Source organism: Eucyclogobius newberryi, unplaced genomic scaffold (assembly GCF_026437365.1).
Source record: "Eucyclogobius newberryi isolate DKJ021-1_F unplaced genomic scaffold, fEucNew1.0.hap1 SCAF_14, whole genome shotgun sequence".
In the NCBI taxonomy this organism is placed as follows: domain Eukaryota; kingdom Metazoa; phylum Chordata; class Actinopteri; order Gobiiformes; family Gobiidae; genus Eucyclogobius; species Eucyclogobius newberryi.
Window position 1 is genome coordinate 30,780,746 of NW_027315768.1, and position 27,730 is coordinate 30,808,475.

Genomic DNA, 27,730 nt, shown 5'->3' on the forward strand with positions numbered 1-27,730 from the left:
ACTCATTTAACACTTCATTTTAGCCTTTTCTAGTCACAAACACGTGTCTACTGTAACCTGGCAATATAATATATGTCATACCCAGGGACCACATTACATCATGTTACAACAGTGTGCAATCATTCTTGTGATATATTCTACACAGAAGTAAAGAAATGTACACAAATCAAAACGAGCAGTATTACAAATACGAAAACAAAGGGCAGACAACAAACGTTATGGAAAATGAGTGCCCACGAGTCTATAAACCGGGACAAGAGGGGGCGTTTTACTCTCTCGCACCCGGGATACTATAGAAGTCGGACTGCAGATGTCGCCTTTACCGGTAGGAATAAAAAAGCTGAGAATGCACAGCAGCATCACGTGACCGCTCTGAAGACGAGTGCAAATGCGGAGGCGAAACTGTCAGAAAACCGTGTGATAAATCCAACGCCGGTCTGATTAAAAGCGTATCTATCGGGTGTGATCACGCTCGTCGTCACAGTTTTTTTTTTCAATCGCTTAACACGTTATTTTTAAAGTTGGATTAGTTTGACCACACGATTCAAGCATTTATCCGACGGTGGTCAGATGGTTCGGGACGTTTCTCAGAGCAGAACACACAGCTCATTGAATATTACAACGTCTATTTCAATACATTCAAACATAATGGCAACGAATGCAGAAACACACAGACATCATACAGTATATACGTATATATATAGTATGCTGTCTTCTGTAAAGGTTTTCTCTGATCTCCACATATAATACACAAATGCATATTACAAAAGCCGTATTGAAGAAGTTGCTTTTCTGATACCTCTCGATTTTCTTCAGCATAAATCTTGATGAAATAAAAAACTTAACATATGCATTTATATGTTTCAGAGTTGTATTGGTAAAACTTGCTTTTTGGGGAAGATGTATCAGTTTTGATTCAGGTTTAGTCCTAGTTTAGTCACAATTGTTATATGTTGTGTTAGACTTAGAACACATTATCATACGACCAAATGGACCTCATTAGACCGTGTAATGTGGTCAATCAATCACTCAAATGAGAACCATCTTAAGTTCGATTAACAATACAGTCATTAAAATACATATAAATACTATCTTTAATGGATGGGCAGATCAATAGCCAACCAAATAGTTCCAATCAAAATAAATATGAAATGATATAGACCACGCATCACTAAAGTACGATAAATCATTGCAATTTGCAGGTTAAAAGTCATAGATTGCTTGTATATGACACAGAATCTAATCGATAACGTCCACGTCGGCCCATCTCGTCTAAACTAGAAAATAATCTTTCTTTTTCTCTTGTAATAACATCGTATTGAGCCTGTAGGGACTCCTCACTTTTCACGCTCTTTTACTTTTCCACTGTCACTTCTGATCCCACTGGTCCAAAAGTGTCTCGGACCAATTTAGAGCCTTGGGCAAGAGTTTGGACCTTAAATCTCCGCTCTGACAAGTATCACCCTCACGCGCCCATAAACGCTATAGATTTATTGTGTTTTAGGGAAAAAAACGAGACAAATTTGAGAAGGCAGGAGCTGTCGGAACATTGCTTGAAGGTGCTGAGGCGTAGAATAATTTGAAATATAAGGCTGCCGGGCATTAGATAATAATTTGTGGTCCACAGTAAAACTTACAATACAGAACTTTCAACATTCGTGAGAGTTACAGCCTTTTCGATGATGGAATGTGCAGAAATATTGATGTAGTTTTGAACAGTTTTCTGGGCATGAAGTGGGAACAAAGTTTACACAAAAGTCATTCAGTGATTTTTTGTGTGTGTTTGACTGATTTTTATATTTATCACAAGGTCGAGTCATAAAATGTGGAAGTCAAAAGTCCACGCACCTTCACAAAACTTGTTATGATCGTTTCAGAACTCATTAGCAACTTCAAAACAAGCAGTTTATTTTCAGTCTAATGCAGCAGCTAAAAGGTGGAGTTCAGTAAAATCAGATAATTGTTCTCGTTTTTACCATCGTATTAAAATGTACAGTATTTACACATTTTACATACATTTTCCCCATAAAACACAGCATTACAGAGGCTAACCAGCTACGTGATATCAGCACTATCCATAACTCAGTTGATTTTGGTCTAAAAACACATTTAAAACGTTTGATATTTGGATAACTTGGTCAGTTTCTAAAGATTTTTTTAGAAACAGATTTACGGTAATTCAATTCTAGGTCCAGTGGTCATTAGTTACCACAAAGCCAGCTTTCAAACTGTTCCTTTTGATGTTTTTTCATGAAAATGTATGGGATTTACGTCCGGAATTAGTCCATTTTGAGCTCCATTAACTTGACCAACATCAATCTCTTCTCTCCCTTTTTCCTCCAAACCTTAAAAACTTTACTCAGACTTTACTCAGAACCTTTTAAATCAGACACTAGTGCTGCTCTAGTGTTCTAATAATACACTCAATTTTGTGTTCGCCTATGTCTGTCCATATATTTTGCGTTAATGTAAAATAAGCTGTACAAACTGTTTTAAAGTGATAGTTTGGAGCCATTTACAACATGTTAAAACTGTTTGTTCTCCTCTCCGTGGAACCCAGCCTCGCACGCCTGTAAAGTCGCGTGTTCATAATGCCGAGGGGCCACCTGACCCCATTTCTGACACAATTTTATTTCCTCTCCGAAAACAGTGAACATCCCGAGCAGTCCGATCCAATATGGCCGCCTGCCCCGACTCGCTGACCTGAGCCAAATTGAAGGAAATTGCCGTAGCAAAATTCAACATTCAGAGCGGCTCATCTCCGAGCAGCACGTCCTTGAAACTTATATATACTTTATCTGAAGGCTAGATTAGATCCTACATTTATGCATTATAAATCAAAGCCCAATTGACTTAAATAAGGACTTTCCAGACAGCAAAAGAGATAGAGTTATAGAAAGTAATTTAAAGCACAGGAGTTTTAAGCCAGCAAGAAATAATGCTGACAACTAAGGACGTTTTGTTACTGAGTCTGAATTAATATGTTTTTATTATTAGCAACAGTTCAGTGCCCACATTTCATACTTTTTGTGTGTGTAATGTTATATTTTGTTCTCAAAGGAGTAGCAAAGTTTATACCCATATCTAGATATTTTGCTCACTTTTATGGCAACAATTTTATGGCAAGAATGATTTTGGGCTGTTTTAGAAATCATGTAATTAATACAACATGGAGAATACAGTGTCTAAGTTCTTTAAAAGTCCCAAAGCGACGGGACCTTTGCTTCATTTTTAATTGTATATTTTACTTGTTAATTTATTCATTTGGAGGTTGTATTTAATGTACATTCAGCAACAGAAACACCTCTAATACTTCATTTCCTCCGAGCTGTTTCTGAGACCGTTTCTGGGCCGTTACCAGTTTCTGAGGCAGTAATGCCGTTTTATACTCAAAAAAGACTGGCTGTCGGAGCCAAAAAGTGGTTTCTACTTGGCACCAGTTAACAGCTGGGCCAGATGGTTCTGGTGGAATGATGAACATAAAAGATACTAAGCAATTATTCAAAGTAAGTACACAATGGAGAATGCAAAACAAAATCAGTTTTAGCTGAAATACACCCAGAACTAGCGGGCGCAGTTAGGAGAATAACAACCAAACGCTAACTGCTAGCTAGTAAATAATGCGGCGCTACATGGCACCAAACACTTCTCTCTTATGCTGTGGAGAGTCCAGCTGAACAGAACCAGCCCTGGAGGGAAAAGGGGGTTTAATTTAATAAATGCATATGTTTAATGGCCATAACATCACATCAATGCAGATCTCTGATCTCAGACGTGACCCAGTCCCTTCCAAGACTGGTTAGTACTTAGAAGGGAGATGGCCTGTGGCAGATTTTGGGGTGGGGGGGTGGGTAGTCACCCAGGGTGGCATTGCCTAAGGGGCGGCAGGAGGAGGAGTCGCAGATGCACTGTACAACACACCTTCCAGGTGTCACGTCATGCAGCCTTCAGCCTTTACTTTCTACAGTTAGTCTGGACATGTAGCCTATTCTTATACAGGCCCTGTCCCAAAGCCTCTTCACCGGGCCGGCCCAAGGCAGAGCCGACCTGTGGGAGCGTGAATGTGCCATGTGTAAACTGCTGCCAATCTAAGAGCAAAAACCTTTGGGGTGTTTTGAAGCACAAAGTGACATTCCACTGCTCACAATTTTTGCCCACTTTATATTTGTGAATCTGAGATTATTTCTGTCCTCAAAATGCACTTAAATTCTACACTGCGCGATCAACACGAACAGTGCCTTTCCCTCATAATCTCAGGATAAAGGTCATTTAAAAGTGACACTAAACGAGAGTTTAGTGTCAAAGTTTGTGAAGCCTGTGGTGTTTCAGAGCCTTTACAGTCCACAGTGCACTGAGCATTAAGACAGGGGCTCAAACTGGGCGAGGAGGTCCAGGGCCGATTTTAACAAGGGGGGCTCAGCAGGGAGATAAGGAGGGGCTCAGCAGGGGGGCTCAGCGGGGCGATAGGGGGGCTCAGCAGGGAGATAAGGAGGGGCTCAGCAGGGGGGCACAGCAGGGTGAAAGCAGGGGGGCTCAGCAGGGCGATAGGGGGGCTCAGCAGGGAGATAGCGAATAATTCAACAAAGAACCGCCCCTGGATATTGCTGTGAGGCGCCACAGTGAGGCAGCAGTGGCTCTCGTTCACACTGGTGTTGTGTCCTTGGGCAGGACACTTCACCCACCGTGCCTAGTATGAGTGAAGCGTATGCATGCAGCCTCATTTCAGCTGAGGCTACAATAGTGAATGAATAATACACACAAACAGCAACTTGGAGTGTCCGTGGAAAAGTGCTGCAAAAGACTAATGCATTTTTTTTTTATTATTATTAATGCCGCACTATGACGTCTCCATGGAGTCAAGCAGTTGGCAAACCCTTAACAGAAAAGTTACACAGTGCACCTTTAAAGGAGCAAAATGGTCACACACAAAAAGAGATAAAGGTTCACCTAGTGTCTCCTTCTCCTTAAGCATACTAAACAAAGTGAATGTAATTGAGTGAAAGGGGAGATCTGGGGGCTAAGTTTGGCTGGATGTGATATGCACAGCTCTGGATGAATAATTTAGCAAAGTGGAGCTGTCTGCAGTCTCTGAGGTCACCACCGTGTCACAGCAAGGAAAGTCAACAGCCCGTGGACATAAAAGGATCTGCTCTGTTGTGTTGTGCAGGACGGAAGCATGATGCAAAGAAGCGATGGCATGTTTTGGAATGGACATAAAACACAAAGCACAATCAACAGTTTCAGTGAATGATTATAGTCAACAACAAAAAGGCAAAACACATAAGGGTGTGGGAAGTCTAAATTGTAATGTTCAAAAAAGGGTATGTTTTCCTTTTTTGCTCCCCACACATATGCAATAGAAATTCAACTTCTTCATTAGGTGTATAATTATTTAAATATTTTTTTAACTCCAAGCTTGAATTAAAGGGGCTGTATATGTTTTTTTTCATGCAATAAAGTCAAATCTATTGTCACCCAGCACTTGTAAAAGCAACTCTTAGGGTGAAATTGAGTCCGCTGTGTGCCGTCTGCATCTAACTAAAGCGTTTTCTTCTCAGTGAAGCAGGAATCACGGCGTTTGCATGCCAGCAAAATGTGTTCACTCCCTCTGAATGTTGTGACGAGCACTTTTAAACTCATCGCAGTGGATAAATAGGATGCTAAGAGTGCGTTAGACAAATGTGCAATACATGTGGACTGTTGCAAAGACTTTAAAATTAACTCGTTTTGGTTTCACACAATTTTAAAGTTAATTTTAAACTCTTTGCAGCTTTACTTACCTAATACGTTCTCAGAATGTTAATGATTATTTAAGTCTATCGCACTAAAAAGCACTTTTCACGAGTGAATTTTGCCGTCCCAGGTAAAGCTAGCAAACATTAGCATGCTAACGGCCCACTTCCTGCTTCTCTGAGAATAAAACTTTATATTTAGCTGTGGCCTCATTTTCACAAAAGATGCTTTTACAATACATCTGTACTGGGGCAAAACGGACTTTGCGTTTCAAAACAGTGAAAATCACGTACAGCACCTTTACTACACCTACATTCTACAGTTGTATGTTTAGCAATTTTGTAGCCGCTTTTCATTCAGTCGTTCTATTATCATTTGAAAACATTCACCAGATTGTTTTCATTAACATTGTTGTCATGTGATACTTTCTTTATTACAATTTGGCTGTTTCATTTCAGTTTCATGCCGAGTATATTCTTGCCCTCAGACTGTGGATAGATGAGCCCAGTCCAGAAGGAGATTAATGAGGCGGCGGCGTCATGACGACAGCCGCACACGAACAGGGCTCTCCACCACATCTGCTTTGTGACTGAGACAAGTGTGTCCTGATGGGGCCACCGTCCGACACGTTTGAAAACACACTGTGGAACGGCCAATGAGGATGTGAACGCTTTGTGCATACGTCATGATTTTTATTATTTTTGTCTCTGTATTATATTTTTCTCTTCATCACTGTATACATGTATAAGTTCCCTCCAAAAGGATATTTATATTTGTTTCATCTATGTGGCTTTGTACTTGTGGCAAATGAGAACAAATTTCTCTTTTAAGACGATAGAATATACAAACAACAAAAACTTAAAGGTGCATTATGTCTCCTGGTGGTGTTATCGAGCTCCTGCAGTTGTCGTCCGGGAACTAAATGCTTTGACTGTTATTGACAAAATGTATCAGAGTTTCAGAGATTGTGGATTATTATTTTGCACATTTGGACGTACAAACGATCGAAGGCAGAAGAAAGACAGAGACTTTTACCGGATTTACAAAGGTCCAGAGGTGGATTTCTGTGACTAAAAGGACTGTAGCAAATAAAACCTCACATTAACTAAGCTCCAAATGTATTTCTGCCTTCATTTGGTTTATCATTTGGGTAATGATTCAACCATCAACTCATTGCAATTAAAAATCGTTATTAAGATTTTGTATTGGCAATTCAATCAATTACTTATCTGTTAATTAAGAAAGAAAGATTAGTTTGAATAGAAAAATGATCACAAATGCTTTTCAAAAACACTTAGTTACAATACAATGTTTATTTTTCCACTTTTTTAAGATCACATAATTTTAATTGTCAATATCAGTAAATATTTGATGTATTGGGTTTTATACCGTAGCGACTTATATGTGATATTATTTGTTATTTTCACACTTGCAACTGCATTTCATACTCCGGTGCGACTTATATATGTTTTTTTCTTCTCTATTGTGCATTTTTCAGAAAATACAGTATATTTTCATCAAAACATCTCCACGGACACGTTTTGATAACAATAGAAGGTTGAAAGTGAATCTTATTACCACGACAGGTGAGGCTTTCTAATGTTTGATGTGATTAGTTTTTTAAGACGTCGTGGTATTTACTGCCTTATTTAAAGAGATAAACTCCAGAAGCTACATTTCTGGATCGTTGCCGTTAATTACCGCTATTTATTTCCTGCCGTACTGGCGAAAAGTGTTTGTGTTCGAGCCGTGAGCTGCGTTAAAGAGAAGAGTCTGGATCACAATGAGACAATAAATAACCTCTTCTGTCACAGTTACTACAGCTAAAAGTACAGAAATAACTCTTTCTTACCCATGCAAAGTAGGGAAAAGCAAACTAAACTTCTCTGATAAATGCAACTACTATGAGAACCACTTCTGAGGCAAAATACTAGTCAACAAGCAGTATAAGGGATCCATTATCAGTACTATGAGCTGATACCGATATTCGATATTTGTCATGCTGATAACCGACAATCGAGCAGGGAGATAGGGCGGCTCAGCAGGGAGATAGGGCGGCTCAGCAGGGAGATAGGGCGGCTCAGCAGGGCGATAGGGGAGGGGCTCAGCAGGGCGAGAGGGGAGGGGCTCAGCAGGGAGATAGGGGGGCTAAGCAAGGCGAAAGCGGGGGGGCTCAGCAGGGCGAGAGGGGATGGGCTCAGCAGGGCGATAGGGGAGGGGCTCAGCAGGGCGATAGGGGAGGGGCTCAGCAGGGCGAGAGGGGAGGGGCTCAGCAGGGAGATAGGGGGGCTAAGCAAGGCGAAAGCGGGGGGGCTCAGCAGGGCGAGAGGGGATGGGCTCAGCAGGGCGAGATGGGAGGGGCTCAGCAGGGAGATAGGGGGGCTAAGCAAGGCGAAAGCGGGGGGGCTCAGCAGGGCGAGAGGGGATGGGCTCAGCAGGGCGATAGGGGAGGGGCTCAGCAGGGCGATAGGGGAGGGGCTCAGCAGGGCGAGAGGGGAGGGGCTCAGCAGGGCGAGAGGGGATGGGCTCAGCAGGGCGATAGGGGAGGGGCTCAGCAGAGCGATAGGGGAGGGGCTCAGCAGGGCGAGAGGGGAGGGGCTCAGCAGGGCGATAGGGGAGGGGCTCAGCAGGGCGATAGGGGAGGGGCTCAGCAGAGAGATAGGGGAGGGGCTCAGCAGGGAGATAGGGGGGCTCAGCAGGGAGAAAGCAATAAGGGATCCTTTATGGGTACTATGAGCTGATACCGATATTCGATATTTGTCATGCTGATAACGACAATCGATCCGTTTTTTAAATCCTTATCAAAGCCACAAATGCATGTCAAGTAATAGTAGTGTTCACATTTTTCACACTGATATAAATGATCTATATGCCAAAATACGGGCAAAACGTTCAACACTGGCCCGATATCTGGGTAATACATAACATAAAAATACAACGCAACGCAACTACTCCTAACTACTACTATTGCTACTCAAATTGCTACTTTTTCCACTACTTCGAATACCACTGTGGATACGATAACTATTGGATCTGCTGCAGAGAGCTTGTAACTGCCTCTTACACTAATCACGTCACGCTTGTTTAACGCTGTGTATTAGACAAAGCCATCACATTTAAGACTCCGCTTTCGACACGGCCGTCCACAACCGCGCGACAAAACAACACGCCAGAACCGCCGAGTCCCGTTTGATTTTCCACAGCGTGGTCGGTAACGTGTAGCCTTGAATCGAACGTGATTGACAAAACCAGTGCAGACAGGAACCTTAAATTAGACCTGCGCCTCAAGACTCCCGAGCCGAGCACTACAAAGCCTCTTTTCGCACCTCAAGAGAAAAGCACACGTCCTACTTCCCGATTAAATGACAAGATTAGCAAATAGATTAAAACCCGAGCCACCACCTCCGACCTTTTTAGACAACATCCATGATATGTTTGGTTAATTGCTTCATTTGTGATTAACAAGCACTTGGCGATTCAAATGGACTTGACGTCGTCTGCTGAACTGATTGTGCGGCTGATGTGAGGTAAATCACCAACTGCCATGGGTAAAAGCAATTCATCAAGAAATGTTTTCCAGGGCATGCGCGCAGATGGGGTGAACGTGATTTAACAGTAGAAATGATGCCCATAAAGTGACAGTTTTATGCAGCCTAATCTCTACCTGTCTTATCCCCAAGAAATTAAAAAACTGTCAAATTGGGAATTGGTTTTCAAATGTGCAACATTGTTTAAAAATAGCATGTGGAGCGACAGATAAATTGTAATGAAAAGATTATGAACCATATTTCCTCAAAACCCTCTACAGCTCCAGTCTAATTGTACCATAAGAAAAATAACTGAATCGTGCACATTATTGCAAAGAAAGTGTACACACAACACATATTGAGCCCCAAACATATTGTGCCATCTATCGTAAGTTAGTCGCTGTTGTAATAGGCCTAGTCTTTGGGCAAGATACACTTCCTCCAGTGCCTGAGATATATGTGTGTTTGAGTGAATGGGTGAGTGATATTAATGTGAGAATTTACCAGTTTTCTTATACATGGTTCCACTATTTTTGATTGTACATCCCATAACAAACACACAATATCAATCAGAATCTTGCCCCATCTGATAGAAACTACTGTCTGAAAATCAGCAAATCAAATCTGTCTTTCCACCTCGAACAGCATCACCCCCAAAGGGTTGTTCCCCGGAGGACGTAACAATGCAAAAGGGGGCTCCGGAGCGCTCCCTGAAGGGCCCTGCGCTGTGGCGGAAGTGTCCCCAGAAGGGCTCCTGTTCTCTGGGTAAGTGTCCGGACCGCCCGTGCCTCTGCCTGGATGTGTGCACTCAGCACTTCGGCCCGCTGCCCTGCGTCTCCCCTGTGGCAACGGAACAAACATTTTCATTAACTCAAGGTCCTTCCAGCGCCACCACGGGTCCGGCTCGTGCAGAGGAGAGAGAAGGGGAGGTGATAATGGAGGAGGAACACGGGAGAGCGGGTGAAAGAGGTGCCAGCCAGAATATGAGACGGACTCAAAGTGAAAAAGACAAGTTGGACTGCACATTTCACTAAAACCTGTGAAATTTATTATAGTCAAAAAATAAAGTCACATTTTCCCCCCGGTTTGCCCATTTCGGAGATGTTCATAATGTCACTTCCTGTTTGGACCTGAGCAGCCGATGTGACAAAGGTAGAGGTCATTTCACAGCTGTTACCTAGCAACCATAATACAAAACAAGGGAATCAATATAAACGACACTTGAATATTGATTTGACAAATAACAATACCTGAAAACACCTTTATTTTATTTTGTTAAATGCACAAAAAAGGACAGAAAAACACGTCAGTTAGACCGACCGTCAGTTAGACCGACCGTCAGTTAGACCGTCAGTTAGACCGTCATTTAGACCGCCAGTTAGACCGTCAGTTAGACCGACCGTCAGTTAGACCGACCGTCAGTTAGACCGTCAGTTAGAATGCCTCGCCGCTGATCACGTGACTTACAGTACGTACAGTAAGTGATGTCTGCGGGTGGCAAAAAGATAAAGTGCACAGCTACAACAACGTGTTTGTGTTTATTTTCACCTGGAGCTGGTCTCGTCCGCCCCGGTGAAGTGCGACTGTTTATTGACATGAAGCTCCGTGTGTTTTCCTGACTTTTCATTGGTTTAACGGCGTCACGTGATCTCGTCCCAACTGGAACAGGGAGTTGCGGCGCTTGGCTAGCTGCGACGCTAACTCTAAAATGGACAGAAGAAGTTGGACGCACTTCCCGTGGATTTATCAGAGGGAAACCTGGGTTATTTGGGCTTGATTAACGCAGTGAGTGCCCTCATGTATGTGTGATGCACTCCAGCTTTGGTTCTTAGTGTAAAACTAGCTTGTTTCTTTATTTTTTGCATTATACATTCAGTGTTTAGGCAGAAATATCACATGTGCCTCGCCATTTGAGCACCTCTTCCTTCTGAAAAAATGAAAATAGAAAGTTTTAGCCCAGACGCTGTTTCCAGTGTGAACAGGAGTGGACCCTTTTCATTGGCCGCTGGGCTCCGTGTTTGGGGTAGTGTCAGTAAAACAGTCTGCGGAACCGGAGCGTGGCCAAAATCGTCTTTATTACATGTTTGAATGACTGCAATCGGGCTCCACAGCGGTGCACGCTTTGCAATTCAGATGCAGGTCCTATCGTGACAGCTCCAAACAGAGCGAAGCGGCTGCAACTGTTTTCCACCAGAGATGACTGGGACTGAGGCACGACGGAAAACCAGAGGAAAATCTGGCTAAAATGTGTTTTCAGCTGTAAATGAGAGAAACAGCTTTTTACCACCCAGTACAAAAAGAATGTGATTTCCCTGAGAATTGCGAATTGGTCTGAAAATTGCGTCTGCATTTTGATGGAACGTTGCTCTGTTTTAGAACTCCACTTTTCTACTTTTATTTGCACTTGACTTGACTGCTGCACAACTATGGTAAATGTTTACAGCAGGGAATAACCCACTAAACAAAGTAATACTTAGAAAAACAGAATGTCATGATCAAATAACGCGCCCTTCAAACATGCTCTTGGGTCTTGAGTCTGCCTTCGCTTTGGCAGCTCATGTTTTAGAACTTCATATCAGTCGGGCATTTCCCACGTCAGGAATTCCCACGGCAGGAGGTCGAGGGAATTACAGAGGGGAGATAAACATTGCCCATGACACATAATATAGGCAAGCAGTTTCAGTATGATATGGCAATTATTAATGGACTTAAACCTATGACATCACAAATCAATAGAATTCAGAACAGATTGTTTTCTGAGAGGATCTCTGATGGTGGAACAGTGACTAAAAGATCAAAAAAATTAATCCAGAATTATGTTATCTTCAACATTTGGATAACACTGTATAATAAATACAGTTATTCCTGTAACTGTAGTTAAGTCCGACTCTGAGGGACTCTAGCCACTGATCTTAAATTGCTAATATTAGCCTTTAGCTTTAGGTGATAAAATATATGCGGCAAAACGATCAATAATCCAGTAATCAATTATCACTACTAGTCCATAGAAAATACTTTTTTTCACCCAGAATCTAGTGAAAGTACTGAGCGCTGACCTGGCTGCGCTAAAGAATCTGCTGAAGTTTGTGGGACTATGTAGAGTAAAGTAGAGGACTATGTAAAGAGTTAGTGTTTAGGGACTTCCTGGACATTCGGACACAGCCCTCGTCTGCTTCGCTGGGACGAAAGTGAGGACGTTGCTAAGGTTCCCAAATGTGTAAACTCCTGTTGCTATAACCAATATATTTTTGACTGTTTTATTTTGTGGCGTTTGATTTAATGAAGCATCAACGGGTTAAAACAACACACCAAAGCGATGATTTCACACCCTGAACAGGACATTTTCAGCCTTGAAACAGGTGAAGCAGACTTTTCTGTATTTTTACCTTTCACTATATTTTTCTGTGCGTGTTTCCACAGCAACAGCCCAACGTTCACTAGCAAAAAATAATAGAGAGCAATGTAAAAAAAAAAAAAAACTACAAGGTCACAATAAAATGGTATGCAGTAATTATAGTAATGTAATAATCAGTTCTAGGGCTATTTTTTTACATTATTACAGGTCAAAATGCAGATTACACTTGAATAAAATTTCTCCCAAAACTCACTCTTTCTCCTGTGTGCACATAAATCCTTCTAATCCTAATAAATAATTAATAAAAAGGTCAACTAATAAAACGTTAAGACACCATCTACCGATCAATCGACCAAAGCGCTACAATCCTAATAATGCAACTGCTAAAACGCACACCACGATACAATTCTGTTACACGGAAGTGCAAATAGTCTAATATATTTGTATGAATCTATAATCACAATTGCTACATGAATTTCCACACGCGAACCTACCTAAACCTTTTTTTAAGCGTCTTATTTACAGTTTTTTCATTTTTTTTTTGACTGATATCTATTCATTTATGTCTTTAATTTTATTTTGAAAGCGTGGCTGCATGTAGGGACACTTCTCCTTCCCCTCGCGGATTACATGTGCAAAAGGAGAGAGTTCTTATCTAGTTCTGCACCACTCCACAGCAGAGTGCGCGCGGGAAGGTAATAAAACCGGGCTGTCGACAACGCAATTTCACCAGTAATTGTGCGGCAGCCATCAAACTCAACAATGGCTGATTTATGTGGCGCCCCGCTGCATCATGGGAAGGCGAGCGCGGTAGAAACGTAATGTGTTCGGCGCAAACGTGCCAGTGGATGATTTCCAGGTACGTCGTTAAAACCCTAAATGCAAATGATTCTGTTCAATTGTCGCGTATGTATATTATAAAATGTGCGGCGCGAGTGTCGATGTGCGATGAGACCTTTACGCCGTGTGATGTTTTTGTTCATTGTAAAACTGCAATATTGATCTAAAACGGCTTAAAAAGAAACAGATCCATTGACTTTATGATCAAAACCCGCAAAAATAAGCTCCAACTCGTCATAGTGGCATCGTTTACATGCAGTTAAAACTCTACCAGTCGGAGTCTTTCCAAATAAGCAACTATGTACTGTACGTGTGGGAGGACATGGGGGGAAGGTGAGCACGAGGATTTTCTGAGCACGAGAGCTTCAGTTGCCGAACAATACGGGAATACTCAAATATTACTCCACTTAAAGCACGGGAATAATGAAGAAACAAGATTAAAAGCTCATTGAAGCTAATTTAGCGCAATAGAAATCGCAATGAGGATCTAAGACGACTTAATAACAGATGATCGGCCCGACTGTGGAGGGCTACGGTTCACGACAGCTCGCTTCTATGAGACTAAGCAAGTCCAGAGGTCGATGATGACGGAAACTGTCCGAGCAATGGCGTCTGGAATGCGCGAGAATAAAGATTACTCGATAACACAATATCAATAAGGTAAATAAGAACGGAAAAACCACTATAAGACGGTCAAAATCCTATAAATGTTGATATTGTACGTCTCCTTTAAAGCAATAACGCGCTCGTAAAGAGGTAAAGAGAACAACGCCTCATTCACTCGTCCTTATTTACATTTAAATCAATGTCACAATGCTGTTTTGCGGTCCGTATGTTTACTAAGCACCCTTTTATCCCATGAATATGTAAATCCCGCCCCGTCTCCTTCCCGCCCGTGCGCTGAGAGATGGACAGGTGGCCGAGGCATGCTTCACGGCGCCACATTAATTATATCACTCTCGGTTTTGTGAGACCGGTGCGCGTGACCGAGCGGTGCTTAAGGAACAGTCTGTAAACAGTGACGGTGCCCGGTCGGGCCCCATGGAAGGTGAGCAAGAGGAGCCGCCCGTGCGCTTGTTACGCCGAGTGCAGAGATGAGTGGGAAGTAAAGCGGGTGTGACGGGAAAATGTCATGTCATTCTATCCATGCGGTTACTGTGTGCGGATAATATGGGAATCCGGCGCCTTCTGTGTCGTCACCTCTGAATATTTGCATCCGTGATGGTTGTTGAGCAGATTTGATTGTGATGATGTGCGTACGTGTCAGTTTGTGTCACTGCCTTTGAAAGAATGTGTGTTGTCATTGTTCTGGAGGATGAAGGACAGATGCCTTTGTCAGGGAAAGGGAATTTTTTTTATTGTGCACGAGTAAATAAACATCCACCGTTTGAGAAAGACAAACTGTTCACTGTAATTATTTTCTTGGTGATTGTTTGCAGGAATTTCACAAGGCTGCGAGTAACTGACGGGTAAACAATGGGTAAATGATGGGTAAACGACGGGTAAACAACAGGTAAATGACGAGTAAATGACGGGTAAACGACAGGTAAATGACGGGTAAACGACAGGTAAATGACGGGTAAATAACGGGTAAATGATGGGTAAACGACGGGTAAATGACAGGTAAATGACGGGTAAATAACGGGTAAATGATGGGTAAACGACGGGTAAATGACAGGTAAATGACGAGTAAATGACGGGTAAACGACAGGTAAATGACGGGTAAACGACAGGTAAATGACGGGTAAATAACGGGTAAATGATGGGTAAACGACGGGTAAATGACAGGTAAATGACGGGTAAATAACGGGTAAATGATGGGTAAACGACGGGTAAATGACAGGTAAACGACGGGTAAACGACGAGTAAATGACGGGTAAACGACAGGTAAATGACGGGTAAACGACAGGTAAATGACGGGTAAATAACGGGTAAATGATGGGTAAACGACAGGTAAATGACGGGTAAACGACAGGTAAATGATGGGTAAACGACGGGTAAATGACAGATAAACGACGAATAAACGACGAGTAAACTACGGGTAAACAACGGGTAAACGACGGGTAAACGACGGGTAAACGACGGGTAAACAACGGGTAAACGACAGGTAAACGACGGGTAAACGACGAGTAAATGACGGCTAAACGACGAGTAAACTACGGGTAAACAACGGGTAAACGACGGGTAAATGACGGCTAAACAACGGCTAAACCGCGGCTAAATGACGGGTAACGACGTCTGTGCGATTTCGAAAACGACAGGACTCGCCGTTGTTCTGAAACACGGTGAACGCTCTTGGTCCCGAACGCTTGTCTCATCCTCCCGTCGGCAGAAGTTCTCCTCAGAACGTTTCATTCTCGCTCCCGAAACGTCTCGGATCGTGATGTGCGGGGGCAGCTTTTCTCTAGAACGCCCCGCTGGTCCCGAGTTAAAACCCAAAGCGCACCATCTAACGTACTTTTTGACACGTTTTGGTTTGACTGGGGCCAGGCGAGGGCCGGGGCCCTAACCTGGCGCCATTAAAGCTAACGATCGGCGCTCCACTGCAGTTCACTGTCATCTCTGTGCGGAAACATCTGTGCGGAAATGTCAGGTTGTTGTAAAATGACGCTTTGTTTACTGTTAAATTAATGTTTCGTTTCGCAAGTTCCTGGTCTGTAAATTGTTCCCTGAATATGGCAATAAAACTGATTCTGATCCAGATTATGATCGTGATAAATTACCCTCCAGCAAATTGTCTTCGTCAGATAATGTATTTTTTATTTTTTAAAAGGTTACTGGCTGAAACGTAATAAAAATAAAAATAAAGGATATCAGGCAACAGAATGTACAAACAAAATAAATCACAATATTGCTTTTTATTAGAACTAAAGCTAATTTGATATTCCTGTTACCTGTAATTAAACAGCATCCTGTAAATGTGGTTGGATTCCATTCTTTAGTCAGCTTTTCAGCTCATTTTGTTTTGCACTTTGTAATTTGAAACTCCATCTTTTTTTGGATTGATTTGAGTCTTTCAAATCAAAATCACAGCACCAGATTTCCACAACGTGACTAAACGAACACAATACCAGGATGTGTTCTGCTCCAGTGAGTCAGAAATAAAAACATTTGAAAACCAGAGTAAATCTGATTGGAACACATTGAAGCCAAACTAAATATTTAGGTGAAATTCTACGATGTGAAGTATTATTTGTTTTCTTCACTCCTCAGTGTGTGATCTGCTCTGTAACATTTTACTTTCTGAAAGATTAATCTAACATGATTAATTTATGTTTTCATCGTTTCTCTTTTCTTTCAGTTTTAAACAATACATACAAAATTAACAATATTCATAGGAAAAATTTAACCCCCCAAAAAATTCTAAACTCCTGTAATTTCCGGACTATAAGTTGCATATTTTTTCACAGTTTTGGCTGGTTTTGGCGACTTATACTTATATACTTAAACTGTAATTATCCTCTGGAGCGATATTATTTGTTATTTACACACTTGCAACTGCATTTCATACTCCAGTGCAACTTATATATGTTTTTTTATTTTATTAATTTTTTGGCTGGTGCGACTTATAGTCCAGAAAATATGGTAAGCTCTATTTTTTTCGTAAATTTTGTGTGTATGGCTTTTATTCAGGCGCTCTGTATCGCCCGAAAATCTGAGTTCTGTCAAAATATTTACACCTGTGCAAGTTTTGACACGGAAACTGAACAAATGTGACAAAAATGAAAGAGAAATGAGAAAGATTGAAAGAGTCTGTGACTATATATGTTTTAAAATGATTCTATTGTGAAGTATTTTGTACTTTGCTTTGTATTTGTTTCTGCTGTTGTGAAGTACTCCGAGTTGCATTTTGTATTCATGGTGCAAAAACAAATACATTCATGGTACAAATACATTCATGGTACAAATACAAATACATTCATGGTGCAAATACAAATACATTCATGGTGCAAATACAAATACATTCATGGTGCAAATACAAATACATTCATGGTGCAAATACAAATACATTCATGGTGCAAATACATTCATGGTACAAATACATTCATGGTGCAAATACAAATACATTCATGGTGCAAATACAAAATACATTCACGCTGCAAATACAAATACATTCATGGTGCAAATACAAATACATTCATGGTACAAATACAAATACATTCATGGTGCAAATACAAATACATTCATGGTGCAAATACAAATACATACATGGTGCAAATACAAATACATTCATGGTGCAAATACAAATACATTCATGGTGCAAATACAAATACATACATGGTGCAAATACAAATACATTCATGGTGCAAATACAAAATACATTCACGCTGCAAATACAAATACATTCATGGTACAAATACAAATACATTCATGGTGCAAATACAAAATACATTCACGCTGCAAATACAAATACATTCATGGTGCAAATACAAATACATTCATGGTACAAATACAAATACATTCATGGTGCAAATACAAATACATTCATGGTGCAAATACAAATACATACATGGTGCAAATACAAATACATTCATGGTGCAAATACAAATACATTCATGGTGCAAATACAAATACATACATGGTGCAAATACAAATACATTCATGGTGCAAATACAAATACATTCATGGTGCAAATACAAAATACATTCACGCTGCAAATACAAATACATTCATGGTACAAATACAAATACATTCATGGTGCAAATACAAATACATTCATGGTGCAAATACAAATACATTCATGGTGCAAATACAAATACATTCATGGTACAAATACATTCATGGTGCAAATACAAATACATTCATGGTGCAAATACAAAATACATTCACGGTGCAAATACAAATACATTCATGGTACAAATACATTCATGGTGCAAATACAAATACATTCATGGTGCAAATACAAATACATTCATGGTACAAATACAAATACATTCATGGTGCAAATACAAATGAAGCCTGCGTAAATTCAGCCTGGAAGACCTAACTCCTTCCTACATCAAGGCCACCATGGAAGGACCCTGCTCCCCAGCGCCATCATCGCACTCAAGCGGGCGCCCGCCTGTCCGTCTGTGAGAGTCAGATCCCTCCTTCACCATGGACTCTCCCAGGTTTCTGCGCTTATCCCAAAGAGGTTATGCAGTTTTTCCTGGCCAAAGAAGTAGGGTGAAAGGTCAGGGGGCGTCTGTACCATGGCCCTCGCACCTGCTCCTCATCCCCAATCAACGCTCCCAGTGACTCCTCCCTGCTCCCAATCAGCACCAGGCGGTGGCATTTAAGCCCTCAGGCAGATGGCTCGGCCGCTCAAACCGTACTGCGACCCACCACCTCCCCAGCTCCTCCTCTACATTCCCCTCATCCTCTACCTCCTCTCCACATCTACCACCACCAGTCTCCAGGCTCCGGGGGAGACATCTAATACAAATAGATCATGGAGTGCCTATGATTGCAACGTCTTCCGCCGGGGTCTGAGCGCCAAATAACTCGCAAATAAAGCTTGCTAAACAGTCCATTCTCGTGGTCTCTTTGTCTCTCCAGGGTGAAATACATTCATGGTGCAAATACAAATACATTCATGGTGCAAATACAAATACATTCATGGTGCAAATACAAATACATTCATGGTACAAATACAAATACATTCATGGTGCAAATACAAATACATTCATGGTACAAATACATTCATGGTGCAAATACATTCATGGTGCAAATACAAATACATTCATGGTGCAAATACAAATACATTCATGGTACAAATACAAATACATTCACGGTGCAAATACAAATACATTTATGGTACAAATACAAAATATTTTCACGGTGCAAATACAAATACATTCATGGTACAAATACAAATACATTCACGGTGCAAATACAAATACATTCATGGTACAAATACAAACACATTCATAGTGCAAATACAAATACATTCATGGTGCAAATACAAATACATTCACGGTGCAAATACAAATACATTCATAATACAAATACATTCATGGTGCAAATACAAATACATTCATGGTGCAAATACAAATATATTCATGGTGCAAACACATCTTGATCGATCTTAAAACTAATTGTACATCATCTTCCAAATACAATGATGACACTAAAATCCACTAATTAACTTTAATTTTGATGATGTAAACTTACCAAAAATCAAATAATTACTCTCTAGTTTTCCGATTGGTTCCCTCATGTAACTGTTCCCACTTCTGAATAACTGAACTGAAACGGCGTGTTCAGGACTTTGCTTGTACGTAACGCGGTGAAATCCTCGAAAAAAGACAAACTTGCCGAACACGTCTGCGATGCTCGTGTTGACAGACGTGAGATCGTGCGGTTTCAGCCCGTCGGAGTCTCCTTCCTTTGAGCCTCGCTGACATTTGGCGAGATCAGAGTTTCACCCGCGCACGAGCAAATATGAAGAAGGCATTTGAGGTGCGGGCAAAAGAGGAGGTCACGGAACTGTCATGGAAACCGAGAGGCGGGAAAACGAGAAATGATGAAGAGGAACGAGATGTTGGAAATAACCAAATCGCATGGTGCAGTGTGAGGCTTGTATTGTATTTCACGTTTGATATACTCATTGCTACATTATAGTTTTAATGTTATTCGATCGATGGTTTTATAGTTTTATAGTTTTAGGCCAGTCACTAATTATTACAAACTGTTTGCATCTAAAAATCTTCTTTAATTTAAGTGGATTTGATCTAATTATGATATAACTTTTTTTTATTTTTGCATTATTTGGTTGCAGCAGCAGCAGAAGCTAAAGATTATAAACAACACACAGAGCAAACTACATAGACCATGATCCTTTGCTCCATTTTAGTGCAGACAATGTGTTTATGAATGTCACAATATCAAATTGTTGTGATTATTGTGAGAGAAAAAACATTACGATTTAACGATTGTTCACGATTATTGAGACCGTGGCTAATCTTTCATTTTCTTTCATTCTCATTTTCTAACATGTTCCTCAAGTTTGTGACCAACGTAATGAAATTAAACTTTCTGAAAGACAAAATATTTTGTAAATTTCACAAAACAGACATATGCAAAAAGTTATTTACATTTAGGTCTATTTTTTGGACGATATCTTGAACTAAAAATACGTAATTTTGCCACAAAAATTCTCTCAATCATTATTTTTTGGTTCTTACGATTATATTGTGACCTGAATGATAAATTTATGTAAAATTATATGTAAAAGATTATGTAAATATGATGTTATTAATGACTTTTATCTTAAGTATGTGGAATACGCTCTTTCTTTCTTTTTCGTCAAGGCTTTTTAAAAGGAAAAAGTGGCATTTCTATCATAAATATTGTTCTGTGAAATGAATATTGTGGTAAAATGACAGTGAAATTTGCATATAGTTATATTTCGTAGTACTTATTTAGATACATTAGCCGTGGTTTAGTTTGCATTTAGCAGAGTCCTGTAAAAACCTGCTTCAGACGTAGTGAAGCTTATTCCATACCTGCTCTGAAAGACTTAAACACATTTCTCAGGTATTGTCAGCGTGTTTTTGCACTCCACGCCGTTCAGAAAAAATAAAAATGTCTGGATGGCGGTGGTTCTGCTCTAATGGCGGTGGAGCGGCGCGTCCTTCTCATCGGTCCCCCGTGTGAACCCTGTGCGTCTTTAATCATTGTCCCCGACTGTTCCTGAGCGCTGATAATGGCAGTGTCAAAAATAGACTCGACTAACAGAGGTTTAATGGAAGGAGGAGGCGAAGGGCAGATGTGCGGCTTCAACACCGTGTTTTATGTTTAAAGCAGCAGGTGAGTGTGGAAATGAACTTATGTTGGATGTAACTGTTCAGACTTTCTTTGTGAGTGAATCTGGTGGTTCTGGAGGACGGGAGTTTGGGCATTTGTTGGGTTTTGACAAGTTATTTTCAAAAGGCAAAGTTAATTTCACTTGAAAAGGAGTTGCAATAAAGTCAAATAGTCCAGAATTAGAAAAGGTTTATTGCCATTGTCAATTAAACTTGCTTTGGTGCAACATGAAACAATGATAAAACAACATATATAAAGTCAAAAAGAAGAAAAGCTTTAAATCTGCTATAGGATAAAAATAAAAATAGGCTTAATATATACATAACATTTTCCAGGCAGAATCCACACAAAAGTCCTATTAATTTTACTTTTGATTTTTAGGCTAGTTGCTTTATTTGTGGGTTTGGAAAAAACTGAGCCAGATTAATCTCAGAATGCTTGATTTGACTAGAAATAAGTGGGTTCCAGGTTTATTTTTACGTATAATATGTAGCAGCAAAGACAAAATGTAATGAATAAAGTAAAAGTACAATTTCCCAACCTCCTTTTAAGAGTCATTCCAAGGGAAAGCCCGCGTTTTGGATAGATTTTAGAGGAAGAAATTATTTTTGTGTTCAACGGCAATAGTGAAAAGCAGTTATAATTATTGGTCAGAAAATTAATATAGCATAGTAAATATTTCATCACTTTATCTTTCGTAAACCTGGAAAATAAAAGTCAAAGCAGTGCTTGTATTGTGTATATTGTATGCATATTAACTGTTGCTGTGAGAGCTAAATGAGATAGATTAAATACATAAATACTTCCTTCTTTCACAGTCTGACAGTCAGGTATACGCCGCCTTTAATGAGACAAATTATATATGTATAAATATTGAATAATTTGTTTAGCGTCACTCTCCGTTTGAAGACTTTATCTTGACGTTTCTCTGTGATTCCAGGTTCTTTCTGAATCATTTAAAAACTCAAACGGAGCTGAGACTGAGTTCTGAAGGGCTCATATCCTGATGTCCGGCGCCAACCATCAGATCCGACCCGTAATGTGTATACATGCACTTAACGAGGCTGTAACTGGTTTTCACGGTCTCGAAAAATGTCTTTGCAGCAGTTTATCTGTATTGATCACTTACCTAATGCTTTATAAGTGCTTTTCACAACTTGCAGAGAGCCAGAGGGAGTTTTGCCGCCACGATAACAACAACTAGCATGCTAACAGCGCAGAGAAAACAAAGTTTTTCCGGGACTCGGGTACAATTTAATATATTAGAATGAAAGCGTAACCGTTGGATTAGCTGATTCTAAGGGCCAATACCAACATATAGTACTTTTACTTTCACAAATCCGCGGGTGTCATTATGAACTTGCTAACAACAACTAGCATGCTAACAGCGAAGAGAATACAACGTTTTCCCAGGACTCAGGTACTATTTAATATAGAATGAAAGCGTAGGCGGTGGATTAGCTGATTCTAAGGGCCGATACCAACATATAGTACTTTTACTTTCACAAATCCGCGAGCGTCATTATGAACTTGCTGTAAGATTCTCAGCGCTGCTCAGAGTTGCCATTTCGTGCCCTCGCGGCGCCGCTGCCGGCTCGGGGAGGCGCTAATGTTAATTAATGAGAGGCAGTGAAGCGTGCAATTCCCCAATTAACCTCCAAAATGAAAAGCGCCGACACGCAAGGACCGAAACTGCACATCCCGGTTTGGCTTTTTAGACCCACTTTCTGTCAGCGGGAGCGGCGCATTACGAGCCGCTTTGCAGTTCACTGGCCTCCTTCACACGTTCGCTCTATCATCACCTCCACAAACTGCACTCCAAGCCGAGGGAAGGGAGATTAATCCGCTCAATCGTTGGGTAATTAAGAGGAATAAATAGGACTGAATTTAGGGTGACGGCGAAATGTTGATGCTAACGACAGCGGGCAGTTCTGTGTCTGCAAAAACATCAGATTGTGAAAGTAATAGTGGCTCTGACCCAGTTTCAAGACATCAACATTTGTCAAAAATCCTTCAAATACAGTTTCATTTTCCTTGCGTCCAAATTCAAGACAAAATGTAGTCATGATTTAATGTTGAGTGTCTTATTCACGCTACATTTGAGATGATACATAGAGCTGTGGACCACATGTGACTAAATTCTGTGAGGACGTAAGGACGTAAGGGGAGATTTAGCTGCATTGAAAGGCATCAAGCTCAATTTTGAAGTTTCTGTGTCATTAAATGAAAGCGTAGACAACAATTTATCTTCAAACCAAACAGATTAAACATTAGTGACCTTAACTTGCCCAATTGTTCTTTTGAAGAGTACGTAGATCATGTAGATTGCACTCTAAATGTGCAATATCTGTTTGTCTATTTGATTCACTTTCCACCTTCTTGAATAATCAAAAAGTTTAAAGATGTTTGTGAGAAATATAATCTGTTATAAAGCTCTGTACCAATAACCATTGATATTCTGATATTATATAACTGATATTCACGTTTAATATTATGACAAGATAAAATTGTGAAAACATTTAGTATTTGATCAAAGCTGAAGCTGCCGTATTAAAAAAAAAAATCCTTGGTTTATCTTTAGCTTGTGATTCATTTTATTTTACAGCCAATTAAGCAAACATTGTTCTTCTGAGAGCATTTGGGATCGTTTCTTTTCACACGATTCTCTCGCAAATTAATAGCACAAAAAAGCGAGTACAAAAACCCCCAAATCAATTTAAAAACACAACTTAATCAACAGAAGCTTGACTCTTGACTGTCGGTTCATTCTGTAGCTTTGTAAATCCAGAAAAGGCTCGAAACATCAAGAAACCTCGTCAATTGCAGTCAACGCGGTTATTTTCTATCTGAATCATCCCTGTCAGTGCAGTGGTGCATGCTGGGATTATCTGACAACATCTGTTACGGGAAAAACTAGAAACAGACTTCCTCAAAAGCACTTACTGTATTGTACTTTTTTCATAGTTTTGGCAGGGGGGGCGACTTATGTGATATTATTCGTTATTTTCACACTGACAACCACAAGAGGGCGCTCTAGGCGCTAATCGACGCAGAAGAATAATCTGCACTTCCTCTTCCTCTGGAGTTTGTGGAGTTGTTTAGAAGTGACACAGAGGAAGAAGAATTCAATGGATTTAGTGATTTGGGGTAAAACTGATGCTTTGGTAAACTTGTTAGCATGTTCTTTATGCTATAGTTATCTGAATAACTGTTCATATGTTACGTTAACATACCAGACACTTACCACAGTTCTGTCTGTGCCTCATGTAGCTGAAGGTGTTAGCGTTAGCATACGTCATGTAGCTGAAGGTGTTAGCGTTAGCATACATACACCTATTCACCATGTTCTCTCATCTGTTATTATTTTAAACTGCATTTCAAGATGAAATATCTGTTCTTGGTCTTGGAATTATCAAATAAATTTCCCCCAAAAATACGACTTATACTCCAGTGCAACTTTTATGTTTTTTTCTTCTGTACTATGCATCCATCTTGCAAAACTGTCTAAATATTGTAAAGTTTTATCAAGACCAGGTTTAGATTTAGACAGAGCATTCTGCTGAGGTGACCCTGAACAAAAATAAAGGAACGACTAAAAAAAAAGCAGACGTTTTAATGAATCCGCTCTTAACGCTAGAGAAATTTGCATAAACCGCGACACACGCTTTACCTGAAAACAGATGCTGCAGAAAGAAAGGGATTTAAGGATTATTTAAGCATCTGAACGCCTCAGATACAGTAACAGTAAACAGACTTTCTATACGGGGAATGTTTCTAGAGTCATTTTTAAAGTTCATGCAACAATCTGGACCTCAAAATAATGAATAAATAATGAACAGGTCTATAAACAGACTCATTGATTAGGATTTTGGAGAACAAGACAACATGATTTATAATGCATGGCAATTTTTGGCCGCACATTTTGCTTTTCCTCACTGGCGTTAACTCCCATCTTTACAATGCAAGTGGTCAAAAATGCTTAAGTCTTAACAACAATTGGTTTATTCAACTTTAGTCACAAAGTCTTTAATCCTTGTCCGAGTAATGATCGGGAACATTTATGAAAGCTGCGGTACCTGTTTACTGCAGTATTTCAATCTTTTCAACTCGCAGACAACTCGCAGACTGTGCACAGTGGTCTGATTTTTGTCACAGTACTGCATATGCTTTCTGATTTTTCAATACACTTTAGTTAGGTTATGCAGCTTAGAAATCTAAATCAACTACTACTCATTACGTTATGGTATATTCAACCAAAAATCTAGTTATTTTGATTTTATTGGAATTGCAGTGAATAAAAGGATAAGTGAATAGAAAAAAATAACAAATAAAAAAATACAATAAATACAATTAAATAAATACATTTTTTTTACATAAAATAAAATAAATGAATAAAATGGAATAGAATAGAATGAAAAATAAAATACTTATATCTATAGGGATAAAAAGGTTCAACTAATAATTAAAGCCGCAAGCGGCATCCAACGGCCCTCGCGGGCCGCCGGCCTTCCGACTCTGCGCTTTTGACTTGATAAAGATGGCGCCCTTATTATGTGTTGAATTAAAAAAGAACTTGACAGACGGCGAGACATTGGACATGGCCAATCCAGTGCAAATGAACACAAGTGTCAGTCAAATTTGCTGCTCCAGCGCACAGAGACCGTAGCACTTAGAATATAAATATGGATAACTTTTGATGCCCCGCTTGTATAGATGATATTTCCCAAATATGAACTTGATCGGGCTATTGTCCACGGAGGAGTTTGTTAAAGTGTGAAGCGTAAATGTGAACATTTCAAAGATTTGGCGTTTCCCCATTTGTGACAGCATATTTGCAGCTCCACGGCACAGAGACCGTACCACTTGAAATCAAAATATGGATAAATTTTAATGCCCCACTTGTGTAGATAATTTCCCCCAAATATGAACTTGATCGGGCAATCGTCCTAGGAGGAGTTCGTTAAAGTGTGAAGCGTAAAAATGTGGTCATTTTAGAGATTTCGCTGTTTTCCCATTTCTGACATATATTTGCGGGTCCGCCACACAGAGACCGTAGCACTTAGAATCAAAATATGGATAAGTTTTGATGCCCCGCTTGTGTAGATGATATTCTCCAAATATGAACTTGATCGGACAATCGCCCTAGGAGGAGTTCGTTAAAGTGTGAAGTGTAAAAATGTGGTGATTTGAGCGATTCTGCGATTTTCCCATAATGATAAAATGGGATGTTCCTGTCATCGCTACGGTTACGCCGTACAAAATATGACTTTGGCTCTCATACTTTTATGATCAGGATGGCAAATTAGAATTTTGTTCAAAATATCATGTCATTTGGAAAAACTATTGTTTATAGGCCACTCTGAAGGCCAAATAGTCAGAATTCTGGGAAACGTTTGCGGCTCCGTCGCTATCCTTAAAATTTGGATAACTTTAGATGCCCCACTTGTCTAGAGGACGTACACCGATTTTGAGGTTGGTGGGCAAAACGCACTAGGAGGGGTTCGTTAAAGTGTGAAACATAAAAATGTGGATATTTGAGAGATTTTGCGGTTTTCCCATTGGGATAACATGGGAGATTTCTGTCATCGCTACGACTACGCCGTAAAAATTAAGGCATTTGTCTGATTGGCTTTCTTGATCGGGACGGCAAAATAGAATTTTGGGTAAAGTTTAGAACATTTTGGTAAAACTAATTTTTGACCTTCAATGTTAATTTAAAGGTCACTCTGTAGGGGGCGCTATAGCGCCCATTTCAATTTTGTCATCATAAATTGGTCCAAACTAGAAAGTTTAACAACTGATTCAAATTTGGTCCTAATCGGACTCGTTTTGATCAAATGGGAGCAATTTTTAGATTAGCAATATCCCAAAATAAGTGGTCCAACTTTGCGGCTGCGCCGCACACAGAGCGTAAAAGATATACCAAAAATTTTGATAACTTTAAATGCCCCACTTGTCCAGAGGACGTACGCCGATTTCGGTGGGCAAAACGCCCTAGGAGGAGTTCGTCAAAGTTTGACGTGAACAAAATGGCTAACTCAGCTTGTTTTCATTTTCAAAGGAAGATGGCAGGCATAGGGTAAGTCTGGGGGCGTGGCCACAGTAATATTTTTTTTTGTCCTCAAGAGGAATGCGTGTCCCGAATTTTGTAGCTCTACGACAAAGTTGACCTCGGGGCGTCTCCCATAGGCGCAATGTATTTTGACTTTTGTCGGTGGCGCTGTCGCGCCATTTTTTAACGAAAAAAAAAATGGCCCAGAAAAAATCAAATTTTTCGCCGATTCTGAATTTTGGGCAAAGTTTGGTGAGTTTTTGAGCATGTTCAGGGGGTCAAATTAGAGCTCAAAAAGCAGAAGAACAAGAAAAATAATAATAAAAAAAATAATATTTTGAGCAAAAACAATATAGCCGTTTCCACTATAACAACAAATTATACATCGTTTGAAAGCTCTAAGCCTTCCCCATGCCGCCATGGGGTGGAATCATC

The 27,730-nt window shown here is 40.2% G+C and overlaps 1 protein-coding gene across 3 annotated transcripts in view; it reads right to left on the reverse strand.

Annotated features, from left to right (window-relative positions):
• Window positions 1-27,730, reverse strand: part of LOC140359961 (inactive dipeptidyl peptidase 10-like) — a 310,263-nt gene that overhangs the window by 71,690 nt on the left and 210,843 nt on the right. The gene's annotated exons all lie outside the window — the stretch shown is intronic.